Source organism: Talpa europaea (assembly GCF_964194135.1).
Source record: "Talpa europaea genome assembly, chromosome: 3".
Lineage (NCBI taxonomy): Eukaryota > Metazoa > Chordata > Mammalia > Eulipotyphla > Talpidae > Talpa > Talpa europaea.
The window spans coordinates 50,453,388-50,466,735 of NC_140069.1; the positions used below are offsets into that span (position 1 = coordinate 50,453,388).

General features: G+C 34.4%; 1 protein-coding gene across 1 annotated transcript in view; it reads right to left on the bottom strand.

The window, feature by feature from the left end:
• LOC311168025 (uncharacterized protein C8orf34 homolog) overlaps positions 1-13,348 on the bottom strand; it is a gene marked incomplete at both ends in the record, with an annotated part of 338,634 nt that overhangs the window by 19,582 nt on the left and 305,704 nt on the right.

Consider the following 13,348-nt stretch of genomic DNA (forward strand, 5'->3'; position numbering starts at 1 on the left):
AAATAATGAAGCTGGCAAGAGGGAAGAAACAGATAACATTCAAAGGAAAACCAATCAGGCTGACATCAGACTTCTCCGAAGAAACACTACGGGCAAGGAGAGAGTGGAGGGACATAGTCAACAGACTCCAAGAAAACAGATGCCAACCAAGAATACTCTATCCCGCAAAGCTCTCCTTCCTCTTTGAAGAAAGAATATGGACCTTCCCAGACAAACAGAAACTCCGGAATTTCATTGCAACTAAACCCCCACTCCAAAAAATACTACAAGGAGTCCTAAAGCCAGAACCTCAGAGCGACGAATAACAATGAAAGAAGGCCAAAAAAAAAAAAAGTTATTAAAAGAATAAATAAATAAAATCAAAGGAAAGACAAACACAATGGCAAATACAGATGTTAACATATCAATATTAACTCTAAATGTAAATGGACTAAACTCTTCAATAAAAAGACACAGAGTTGCAGCCTGGATTAAGAAACAAAACCCAACCTTTTGCTGTCTCCAGGAAACACATTTAGCTACAAAAGATAAAAATAGGCTCAAAGTTAAAGGATGGAAAACAAACCTACAAGCAAATGGACCAAAAAAGAAAGCAGGAACAGCTATACTTATATCAGATAAAACATATTTCAAACTCAAAAAGATAAAAAGAGACCCCAATGGTCACTACATTATGATCAAGGGGACAATACTTCAAGAAGAAATAACACTCATTAACATATACTCACCAAACGAAGGAGCACCAAAATATATCAGACAACTGTTGTCCTCTCTGAAAACAGACATCAGAGAAAACACATACGTAGTGGGAGACTTCAACACACCACTATCAACAATGGATAGATCAACAAGACAAAAAATAAGTAAAGAAATCAAAGCTCTAAATAAAGACCTAGAGCAATTGGGCTTAACAGACATCTATAGAACACTAAACCCCAAAAAAACGGAGTACACATTTTTCTCAAGCGCACACGGATCATTCTCCAGGATCGATCACATACTGGGGCACAAGACAAACATCAACAGATACACCAAGATTGAAATCATATCAACCATCTTTTCTGACCATGAAGGCATCAAACTAGAAATAAACCATAAAAAGAAGGCAAGGAACTTTCCTACCTCATGGAGATTAAAAACCACACTACTGGAAGACCATTGGACTAATGAGGAGATCAAAGAAGAAATTAAAAAATTTTTTGAATTGAACGACAAGGAGGACACCAATATCCTAAATGTATAGGAAGCAGCAAAAGCAGTAATAAGAGGAAAATATATAGCAATAGAAGCTCACATCAAGAAACAAGAAAGAACGCAAAGAAACAACCTAATCTCGAAGCTCAAAGATCTAGAAAAAGAACAACAAAAAAACCCCAAAACCAGTAGAAGAAAAGAAATAATAAAAACCAAAGCAGAAATAAATGAAATTGAAACTAAAAAAACAATCCAAAAGATCAATGAAACCAAGAGCTGGTTCTTTGAAAAAATCAATAAAATAGACAAACCCCTAGCCAGGCTCACAAAGGAAAAAAGGGAGAAAGCACAAATAAACAGGATCATCAATGAAAGAGGAGAAATCACAACGGACACAGCAGAAATCAAAAGAATAATCAGTAACTACTATGAACAGTTATATGGAAACAAGTTTAACAATCTAGAGGAGATGGACAAATTCCTACAACTCTACAATCACCCAAAGCTAGATAAAGAAGAAATAGAACACCTAAACAGACCAATTACAAGCAGCGAAATTGAAATGGTAATCAAAAACCTCCCCAAAAACAAAAGCCCAGGACCTGATGGATTTACAAATGAATTCTACCAAACATTCAGAGACGAATTAGTGCCTATCCTTCACAAACTCTTCCAAAAAATTGAGAAGGAAGGTATAATACCAAACACGTTTTATGAAGCCAACATTACACTAATACCAAAACCGAACAAGGACAACACAAAAAAGGAAAACTACAGGCCAATCTCCCTAATGAACACTGATGCAAAAATCCTCAATAAAATTTTAGCTATCAGAATCCAACAATGTATCCATAAGATAATTCACCACGACCAAGTTGGATTCATTCCAGGGGCACAAGGATGGTTTAACATCCGAAAATCAATCAACGTTATCCAACACATCAACAAAAAGAAATATAAAAACCATATGATAATATCAATAGATGCTCAGAAAGCTTTCGACAAAGTGCAACACCCATTCATGATAAAAGCCCTTGAAATTCTTGGGATACAAGGAACATACCTCAACATCATAAAGGCCATCTATGACAAGCCAACAGCCAGTATCATTCTCAATGGTGAAAAGCTGAAAGCAATTCCATTAAGATCTGGAACAAGACAAGGATGTCCACTCTCACCATTGCTTTTCAATATAATACTGGAAGTCCTAGCCAGGGCAATAAGACAGGAGAAAGACATCCAAGGAATCCAAATAGGAAAAGAAGAAGTCAAACTATCACTATTTGCAGACGATATGATATTATACATAGAGAACCCCAAAAACTCCACAGAAAAGCTAATTCAACTCATCAATCAGTTCAGTAAAGTGGCAGGATACAAAATCAACACGCAAAAGTCAGTAGCCTTCCTATACACAAACAATAAATCTGAAGAAGAAGAAATCAAAAAGACCATCCCTTTTGTTATTGAAACAAAAAAAATCAAATATTTGGGAATAAATCTAACAAAAGAGGTAAAGGACCTATACAAAGAAAACTATAAAACACTGTTAAAAGAAATAGAAGAAGACACAAAGAAATGGAGAGACATCCCCTGCTCATGGATTGGAAGAATAAACATTATTAAAATGGCCATCCTTCCAAAAGCAATATACAGATTCAATGCTATTCCAATCAAAATTTCAATGTCATTCTTCAAAGAAATAGAACAATTATTGATGAAATTCATATGGAATCACAAAAAACCCCGAATAGCCAAAGCTCTCCTGAAAAAAAAAGAAGGGAATGGAGGCATCACACTCCCAGACTTCAAACTATACTACAAAGCCATAATCATCAAAACTGCATGGCATTGGAACAAGAACAGACATACAGACCAATGGAATCGAATAGAAAATCCAGAAATAAACCCACAGATTTATGGTCAACTAATCTTTGACAAAGGAGCAAAGAATATGCATTGGAGCAAAGAAAGTTTGTTCAATAAATGGTGCTGGGAAAACTGGGTCGCTACATGCAAAAGAATGAAGCTTGACCACTACCTCACACCATACACAAAAATCAACTCAAAATGGATTAAAGAACTAGACATAAGACCTGAAACCATAAAATATATAGAAGGAAATATAGGCGAAACACTACGTGATTTGCACATCAAAGACATCTTTACAGACACATCACCCAAAGCAGTGATAGTGAAGGCAAAGATAAACAGCTGGGACTACATCAAATTAAAGAGCTTTTGCACAGCAAAAGAGACAATAACAAAAACAAAGAGAAACCCCACCAACTGGGAGAACATTTTTGCACCCAACACTAATGATAAAGGACTGATCACAAAAATCTGCAAAGAGCTGATGAGACTCAACAACAACAAAGAAAATAATCCAGTCAAAAAATGGGCAGAAGAGCTTAAAAGAAACTTCTCTGAAGAGGAAATGCAAATGGCCAACAGGCATATGAAAAAATGTTCAACATCACTTGTCATCAGGGAAATGCAAATCAAAACTACCATGAGATACCATCTTACACCAGTGAGAATGGCACATATTAAAAAAACTAGCAACAACAAATGTTGGCGAGGGTGTGGAGAAAAAGGAACTCTTCTGCACTGTTGGTGGGAGTGCAAACTGGTCCAACCACTGTGGAAAGCTGTGTGGAGATTTCTGGACCTACTAAACATAGAGCTTCTATATGATCCAGCAATTCCACTCCTAGGTATTTACCCAAAGGACACAGAAACATCAATTCCAAAGAACACCTGCACCCCTATGTTTATAGCAGCACTGTTTACAATAGCTAAGCTTTGGAAACAACCCAAATGCCCAAAAATAGATGACTGGATCAAGAAGATGTGGTACAAATATACCATGGAATATTACTCAGCATTCAAAAAAGATAAACACATGCAATTTGCTGCAACATGGATGGCGCTGGAAGGGATCATGCTCAGCGAAATAAGCCAAAAAGAAAAAGAAAAATACCGGATGGTCTCACTCATAACAGGAATCTAGAAAACTTAAATAAGGGACCAGGAAAATGAATAACTATAAGAAAGTGAAAATCAAAATCAACAAAAACTATGAACCGAGACACTTTTAGGGGGGCGGGGGCGGGAGGGGAGGGATTGGGGTCAGAATGGGGGGCTGCAATTGTATGGGGAATATAACAATAAAATTTATAAAAAAAAAAAATATGTAACAACCTCATTGAAAAGGGTAGGGGAATAAGGTGGGCCCTAAGTAGTATTGATAATTTCTGAGGTCTGGAATACCAAAAGTAAAATAAATGGTGCAAAAGCAGTGTACTCTACTTGATAAAGTAGTTTCCCATTGGTGTATAGGTTAACAATTCTGATACAACTATATCCACAGTCATACACTGCTTATCAATATTTTGGTCAATGAGTGAGCACATATATGATAGTGATTCCAATAAGCTATATTATATAGTCTAGGTGTGTAGTAGGCTATGACACCTAGATTTCTGTGCTTCCACTCTATGACAGTCACACTATGCTGAAACAGCCTAATGATGCATTTCTCATAATATATTTCTCTTGTTATGTGATGTGTGGCCACTATATTCTGGCATTGAATAATGAAGTAAATGGTTGGCAGAAGGTGGGAACCAGATTTCTTGCTTGGAGTGTATAATGGATAATGCATTGTAATCCATGTGAGATAGAGATATCAGTATGAATTCATACCTAACTTACTTTATATAAAGAGATGGCTATAAAGTACTAACACACACAAATGATGAGGTATATAAAAAGGATAAATTTGTCACTAAAAATCCCCATGACAAAAACTGTAACAATTTTCTCAAATAAATAGTTGGTTACCTAAAGTATGAAATAAATATCTATGAACCCATTCTGATAAATAATATTAGTAATGAATAAATCAATGAGACAAGACAAATAGGCCATAAACAATGATATCAAATAATATATGTAAATACTCTGCCAGTGAGGAAGTGGATAATGACTTCCTACTCCTTAAATATGGGCTGTACATAGTAAATTTCTTCCAAAAGCCCCAATAAATATGTAAGGAAAGGCAAAATAAGCAATATCACAGTGGAGAGATCTGACAAATACTACCTAGAGCCAGGTGATTGGTTACAGTTGTAATGATAATTCATATCAACTGTATATGTTCTTGAAAGGATTGTTGACTGAAATAATCACTTCTGTGAGGACTAGAGGTTAACAAATGAGCTTTATTTTTGGAGACAGAATAAGGACTAGTTTGCTGAGCCTTGCCTGAGATACAGTTGCTGCTTATATCCCAAGCTGAAAAGCAGGCTGTGTACAATGGAAGAAGTCCATTAATATTCTACAACAAAGTATTTCAGCAGGTACCTGTAACTTTCTAACATTCTTATGTAAAGATAAGAGGTAGGGAGGTATACTTTATACATGTAGGAGATCTTTATTTTTATAGTCAGATGTAATCTATGTGTGAGAAATGCAAGAAGTAGCTCATAAAATCTTTATCTTAAGGATGTCTTTTGTGGAAATGTGTGTCTGGTCAAACATTCCATTATTGTTTCTCTTTCTAGTGGAGATCTCTGCAGCGTAGTGTGGAGATTTGGAATATTGGTGTGCAGGGTCTTCAGGGCAGCCTAGAGGTTTCTTCACAGACAAACTACTCTGTATTTATTGATACCAGTTGACTCTCGCCTGTGTAGTTTTCTTTTTTTTTCTGTGCCCTACCCAGCTTATTTCTGCTTATTTTCTTCCACAGAATGAAAATGGAATTTTACCTTTTGTTTTCATCCTAAAAACACATTATCCCAATCTGACCGTGAAAAATCATACAAATCTCAAACAAGAGACAAGCAACAAAATATATGACCTGTACAAAATTGTTAAGGTCATTAAACACAAGGAAAGTCTGAAAAATGATCCCAATCAAGAAAATACTAATGAAATAATAACCACTAATACAATATGGTATCATAGATGGAATATTTGGACCAAAACCAGGCATAAGGGAAAAACTGAGAAAACTTGAATAAGGTATGGGTTACAAAAAATCTATTAATATTGGTCTACTAACTGTGACAAATGTACCATACCAGTATAAGGTACTGAAAATAGTTGAAACCCATGAAAAGAATATAAATCTCTGTACTATCTTTGCAATAATTCTGTAAATAAATCTAAAACCATTCTATTATTAAAAGATTTATTTTAAAATTGAAATAAGCAAAATTAAATTTAAAATAATTACTTCTTCTTTAAAATAAAAGTACAATACTTTTAGGGGCCTCCCTGGTGGTGCAAGGAGTTAAGACGCAGTACTATGAAGCTATACGCAGCCACTGCAGCACAAGTTCCATCCCAGGCCAGGGAAGAGACCACATGGCACAGCATGAGGTATATCAAAAGGATAAAGATGTCACTGAAAAATCTGTGACAAAAACTAGAACAATTTTCTCAAATAAACAGTTGGTTACCTAAAGTATGAAATAAATATCTTTATTTATAGATATTTATCTATAGATAAAAAATTTATCTATAGATAAATAGATAAATATCTCCTAACTTGCCCACTGCTCCCCTCAGCAGTGTATTTCAGTCAGCCTGTCTGTTCTACTCCCTACTCTGTCTCTGGTGAATCCTCTCACCCCTCGCACCTCTGGCCTATAACCCAGTTTTTGTATGCATAAATAAATAAATCTTTAAATAAAAGACCAAAAAAAAAAAAGGCACAATACTTTTAGCACTAGCAACTCTTGAAAACAATCTGTCAATTGGATTAAAACTTAAGTTCCCATCATATAAGCATAGAAGAGACGGGCTTTGCAATGAAAAATCTTTCACCCCAGGGTGAGGAGTCACAGATTCTATGTCGTTTAATCTAGGGCAGGTCACTTTTTCTCAGAAAGTAGGTAGTGAAGGTACTAATTTAGATGCTCTCTAGTATTTTACAAGCGGTAAATTCTAGATCTAGATTTTTTTCATAGTCGGTAGAATGTGAGAGGTACTCAATGGACTTTTGTAGAGAAAGTTAGTGCAATTAAAGGAAATCAATCATAGAATACACAATTTACATATGTCAGTTTTTTAAGATTTGAGTCTTTTTTCAGCTTTATCAATTATTGGATGTGGTTTTTCAGGCCAATACTAAAGCAGCAGTATAAATGTGAAAAAAAAAAAAAAACTTAGATTCAAAGGATAACAGAACTAAAATTTCATGTTACAAAGAAGGAAGGAAATCAAATCCTTGCAGCTTTTCAAAAATAGAACATTGTCTCTGATGTTTACAGAAGAATATGAAAAATGACCTTTTGGTTTTTTAAGAATATGAAAAATGACCTTTTGGTTTTTTTTTGGTTTTTTAAAAAACCTTTGGTTTTTTAGTCACCTTAATGACTAAATCTCTTCATTTAAAATGGAAAAGTTTAAAGTGACAAAGAAACAAGTTTTTAATTAAAAAGTAGTTTTGAGGGTCTCCCTGGTGGTGCAGCGGTTGAGCGCTGGGCTGTGAAGCTGCCCGCAGACTCGGCAGCACCAGTTCGATCCCCGGCCACCGGCGAGGGTCCCACATGGCTCACAGACCTCTCCTGCCGCCCGCTGCTCCCCTCAGCAGTGTACTTCAGTCCTGCCTGTTCTGCTCCCTGCTCTGGCTCTGGTGAATTCTCTCACCCTCCCGCGCTTCTGACTGTACCCAGTGCTTGTATAAATAAATAAATAAATCTTTAAAAAAAAAAAAAGTAGTTTTGAGTACTTGGGTTTTGGGCCCAAACACTAAAATCTGTTGTCATAAGGAAATATATGACTAACAAGTCAAATGTGTTACTTTGCCCCATAATAAATAGTTCAGAATATTAAGCAATACCACTGATTGGTTTCTGAATTAATGGCTTTCTTCCAAAATAGATAAGCAGCATTCAACTATTTTCTTATTTATTACAAGTTATATAAAGTACAAACAACAGAATATTAGCTTGGAAAAATGTGCAATTTGAGATAAACTTTAAAATGTTGAGTTATTGGAATCACATAGTACAAATATTATTAGTAATGCATTATTTAAATGTTTTACTTTGGTTTTCGCTTGAAGAAAGCTAGTAATATAATGCACCTGTTTGCTTTGCCAATGTTGCTTTGCCAACAGGAAGTACTACGCACGTCCAAAGCACAGTCTATCAGGCTACTTGTAATTCTATTTGATGGGGTCAAGGAGCTAAAATTCTGAACATTTTTAAAAACAAGAACTGACATGTTTCTCTTTGCCAACTTATTAAAAAAAAAGTTCTACAGAAATATTAAACTGTGTCCAAGCATTGTACAAATCTTGATATTCCCAAGAGCAAGCTCTTTGGATTGCTTTTAGAAGAAATGTCATTCCTTTAAAACACTTCCACCATCAGTACGCAAATGTCCAGGGACTAGGAGTGGTGGGAAATAATGAAAGGCATCCAGTTCCTAGTCATCTATCAACATATTTTATCTGCTAACAGAGTAAGTGCTTTATAAACTTTAGCAATATTGTTATTCCACAAGGATAGCTTATTTTTGGATTCTCTAAATGTAATCAATCAGTGATTTATGTCATATGTGGCCATGGAGGTTCAGACTATTTACAGAAATAAATGCTCCCTTGCTCAAATTTTCACCATTGGCTACCTAAATACTCAGGCAGCTAACTTTTTCCTTCCCTTGGATTAAGAATAAAAATAATGCACAAAACATCAGTTGCCATGTTTAAAAAAGATTTGTCACTTTCATTTTAATTCCATCACCATAAAATTCCTATATAATAAAAACTCCTGAATCATACTGCATATAAAGCAAACCAAAATTACACTTCACTAATGAAATGCCTTGCATTGTCAGGCTGAAATTCATAATTTTTTTTTAGTAAATTATACTTCAGCAGCACATTTTTAGGGAGGAACTATAAAAGGATAATTAAAACCTGAGAGGAGGGATATAATAAGTTTGGGAAGCTTTAAGTTTGAACTAATAGGATTTGGGAAAGAAAAGAGAGGGTGTAATAATGAAGTTAGAAAAATATGATGGGTTGCAAAAAATATTGCAAAATAAATGTGAGGTGATAAAATAAATTTATCTGACAAATTTGTTATACCACACTACAACTGGGATGGTATCCCATTTTATTTCTTAACTCACTCCATTTGGTGAATTTTCTCTCCAAGAAATTGCAGAATAAAATTGTTGAAGACTTTGAAATGGATTAAAGATTATTGGGTGTAGTCAATGAAGAAGTTGTTTTTCTAGCATGTCCTTCCATTTATCTGATTCCTTGTAGTCCAAGGGTCTTTCACTGACTTTGAGCTATCTTATACCTATGAAATGTATAGACATGGATAGTAGTTCAAATCATTCTTATCCATGTAAATGCAAACTGCATCTATTTGAATGCCTATCCCATGGATTTTTATCAGTTTCACAAATTGTGCTTCTAGTCATACTTCATTATTGCTTATTTGACTCTATATGTGAGGTTTGGAATTCTCCTTTAACTGATTATAACATATTGCTGGTTCCCTCATTAATTAATGAAGTAAACAAATATTCTACATGTGTTCATTTTATAAATGTATAAGAACAATGATTAAAACATTAAAAAATATATCTTTCTTTAACAACATATTTCAATGCTTAATGATTATCAATGACCAAGTAGCATTTCTTGAAAAAAATCCTTAGTTCCTATTTTCCTAAGTGAATTAAAATGATGATACTGAGTCATAGCTGTTTCAAATTAAAAAGCAAATCTTAGCATATGGTAAAAAGTGAATGATCTCAGTATTCTGGAATAATATCACTAGACACTCTCCTTCAGAAATACTGATAGTTGGAAGTTCATTACTCTAGCAATCACAGACCACAACACGAGAGGAAACCAAACAGACCATAACTGATATGAGTAGTGATTCCAAGATATTTTGTTGTGTAGAGTTGATCCCCTCTCCAGTTTAGATGGCACAGTTGGCAAAACCAATCTCAACAGATTTGAAAAAGGCCTGCCTGCTTAACAAATTTCGTATCCTGTCTGACACCCATAGAAATTTTTTGAAGCTGCCACTTGACACCTTTAGTTAATTCACACTTTTATATTTCTGCCTCTGGCCTTCACCAGCTAACTTTCTGAAGTTGTGAGTAACTGCTCTAAACTACTCCTTAAAAAAAAATTAAAACATTTACTTCAGTCTTTAGTTCTTTATAGCTTCTCAACCACTTAAGCTGACATAACTTATCTGATAAATATATATTTATATTAATACATTTCTCCAATTAGTGAATTTTTAATGAGTGTAAAATTGCCTCTCTGGGGTTATTCTTGGACTCTTCCAGCAATCAAATTAACATCAGGTATAAGAGGAATAAATTTAAATGCATGCATATGGAGAACATACACAGATGTAAATTCTAAAGATGATGGGATGAAAACTAGTTTTGTTTTTTTTTTTTTATTCTGAGCTAATGAATGGGACAGAGGTCTGGGGCTTAAGCAGAGAGGAAAAGGACTCACATCACGAAAGGGTCAGATGCTCTGTAATTACACATTTGTTCTGGCATAGAGATAGGTTTCTCTGATTGAGAGATTATTCTGGTGATAACCCTAAATCTGAGTAATATCCCCAATTTTCATTCTTCTAAGTAGTTAAGGGAGTGGTAAAAGTTTCCCCTGAACTTTGAAATAATCCATATGTCAAAGGGCGATGTCTTGGGAAGATCTGTTCTAGACATGTTAGGAAGGTCTATCTGAAATCTTGGGAAGTTCAAACTTTCACTATACTGCTTTCCAATTACTCATCTAGGAAGTGATATATTTTAAATGGATTTGCTTTTCTACAAATGGTGTGACAACCAAGCTTTGGAAATGCTTAATTTTGAGAAGTTGTTTGAAATTCTATACATGTTTTGAATGCATGTTAACATTATGATTCAAATGCTAAAATTTATGCAAAATATAATTATTATATGGAAATTTAATGTCAACTTTATTTTTAAAAGAGACCATATTGTCTCTTTAGTTTTGACTTAGCTCTAAACAGGATTTAGGTCTAATGTCATGTGGTTTTTATTCTGCTTAAATAAAAACTAAATAAAAAAATAAAGACTTTGATCTGTAAAGAACTGTTCAAATATTAGCAGAAATGTTAAGTATATTAAAATGTAAACACTGGTTTGAGTTTTACTGTATAATAAATAAAAACAAATGATTGCTAGCTCAAATGTTTCTAACATTTATAAATACTGATTCTTATAGTTTAGTGATTCTACTAACATGAAGACGTAAAATAAGAACATAAGTGAGAAAGAACAAAGCTATCATTTTATATCTCATATTCTTAACATATTCTTGTTTGAGAAGAATTTAAATGTTTCCTCAGCCCAAATGGATTAGTGTTGCAAAAAGAAACCAACTATTAATAAGTGAATAGTTTGCTAACTAAGATCATCCTTATTATAAAGGATAATAATTTATTGGTTTAAAGAGCTAAAATCTAAATATTAACTAATACCATGTGATACTGAACCTCTAAGCGAGACAAGGCTTATCTTGGGAAGCCCAGACATACTTGTAAATTCAAACTGAAAGTTAATAACAAATCTCATAAACTAAAGAGATTTATACCTGAATCTACCAAAAATATTATTCTTCAGTATAGAAAAATGCATACAACTTGAAACACATACAAAACTGGGGCGTTTCTATGATAGAACAGTTACTCTGCAGAAATAACATTGAAAGAACACTTTAGGGTGTGGTTCTTAAACACATACAAAACTTGAAACACATACAAAACTGGGGCGTTTCTATGATAGAACAGTTACTCTGCAGAAATAACATTGAAAGAACACTTTAGGGTGTGGTTCTTAAACTTTAGGATGTTTATGAACCACATAGGAATCTTGTTAGAATGCAGATTTTGATTCCCAGGATATTGCATTTCTTTTAAGATCCCAGGTAAAGCACCGTTGCTATTTATAGGACCACACTGAGGAGCAATGCTGTGCCTACACCTCCAATGAAAAAGCACAAATTCTCTAACTTCTTGTCCACATTAAGCATTTTCAAATGTGCCCAATAGCACATTTTGATGCACCTTCATGGTAAAATAACTTTCCTTGGAAAAGAACTATAAAATTAGAACAAGAATAAAATTTCTATCATCTATCTACTGTCCATGTCTGTACCCTCATCTCATGTTTCTCTCCCTACACAACTACACAGATATAGGACAGATTAAAGAGGAATTAGAAATGCTTCTTGTGAGGTGGCTCATAACCTCAGTCCTACAACTTAGCATTCTAGGTAATGCTAAGCCTAGAACTTCAGCAACCAGAAATTCCTACAGGAAATTCTATCATTGTCTGCTTCTCCTTAGGCAACATTATTTGTTTTAATGTGTTCTATGTAAGTGCTGCCTCAATTTAATTAAACTGAAATTTAGGTTGGTGCTTCAACCCTCCATTTTTTTCTCCATGTATTTTGATTTTTTTAAGTCCAAACTCAGAAAAATCTATCTAGTTAATTCCTTTCTTTCCACCTTTTTTACGCCTTCTTTCATTTTGTTACCCATTCTCCATGTGTCTTTGGCAAAACTACAACTACCTCCAAACAAGCGTGCAAACTAGACATACAGAGACTAAAAGGAATGCTACGTACTTGGACTTCTACAAGTGATATTTTGAAGCAACAGTGAATTTCAGTATGAATAGTTCTGAATAATGTGTGGAATATATAAGCACATTCAGTTGGCTATTCAAAATACATTTTTGAATGGATTCAGACATGCATGAATAAAATATCTAGAGAAACATTCTGACTTGCTGAGAAGCAATATTCAAACCAAATATTTGGTACTTCTATGACATCATCACCAAACTGTTTTTCCAGTTCTCTTCACCTGCAACAGATTCAGATGGCTAACTCAGTGACCAGTGTGGTTTGGCTTCAAACCAAGTTTTATGGATTCTGTACACTGGTTTATCTGAGAGTTTCCAAATATAGTTTGCAGACAGCCCAAAGACACAGCCTGTGACACAGAGCACCCTTGGATAGTTCCAAAATAAACCCAGGAATCTAAGTGGTTTTTAACAAAAATCTATGATATATTTTAATTGACAGCACGTTGGAAATTATAACATTTTGCTTAAT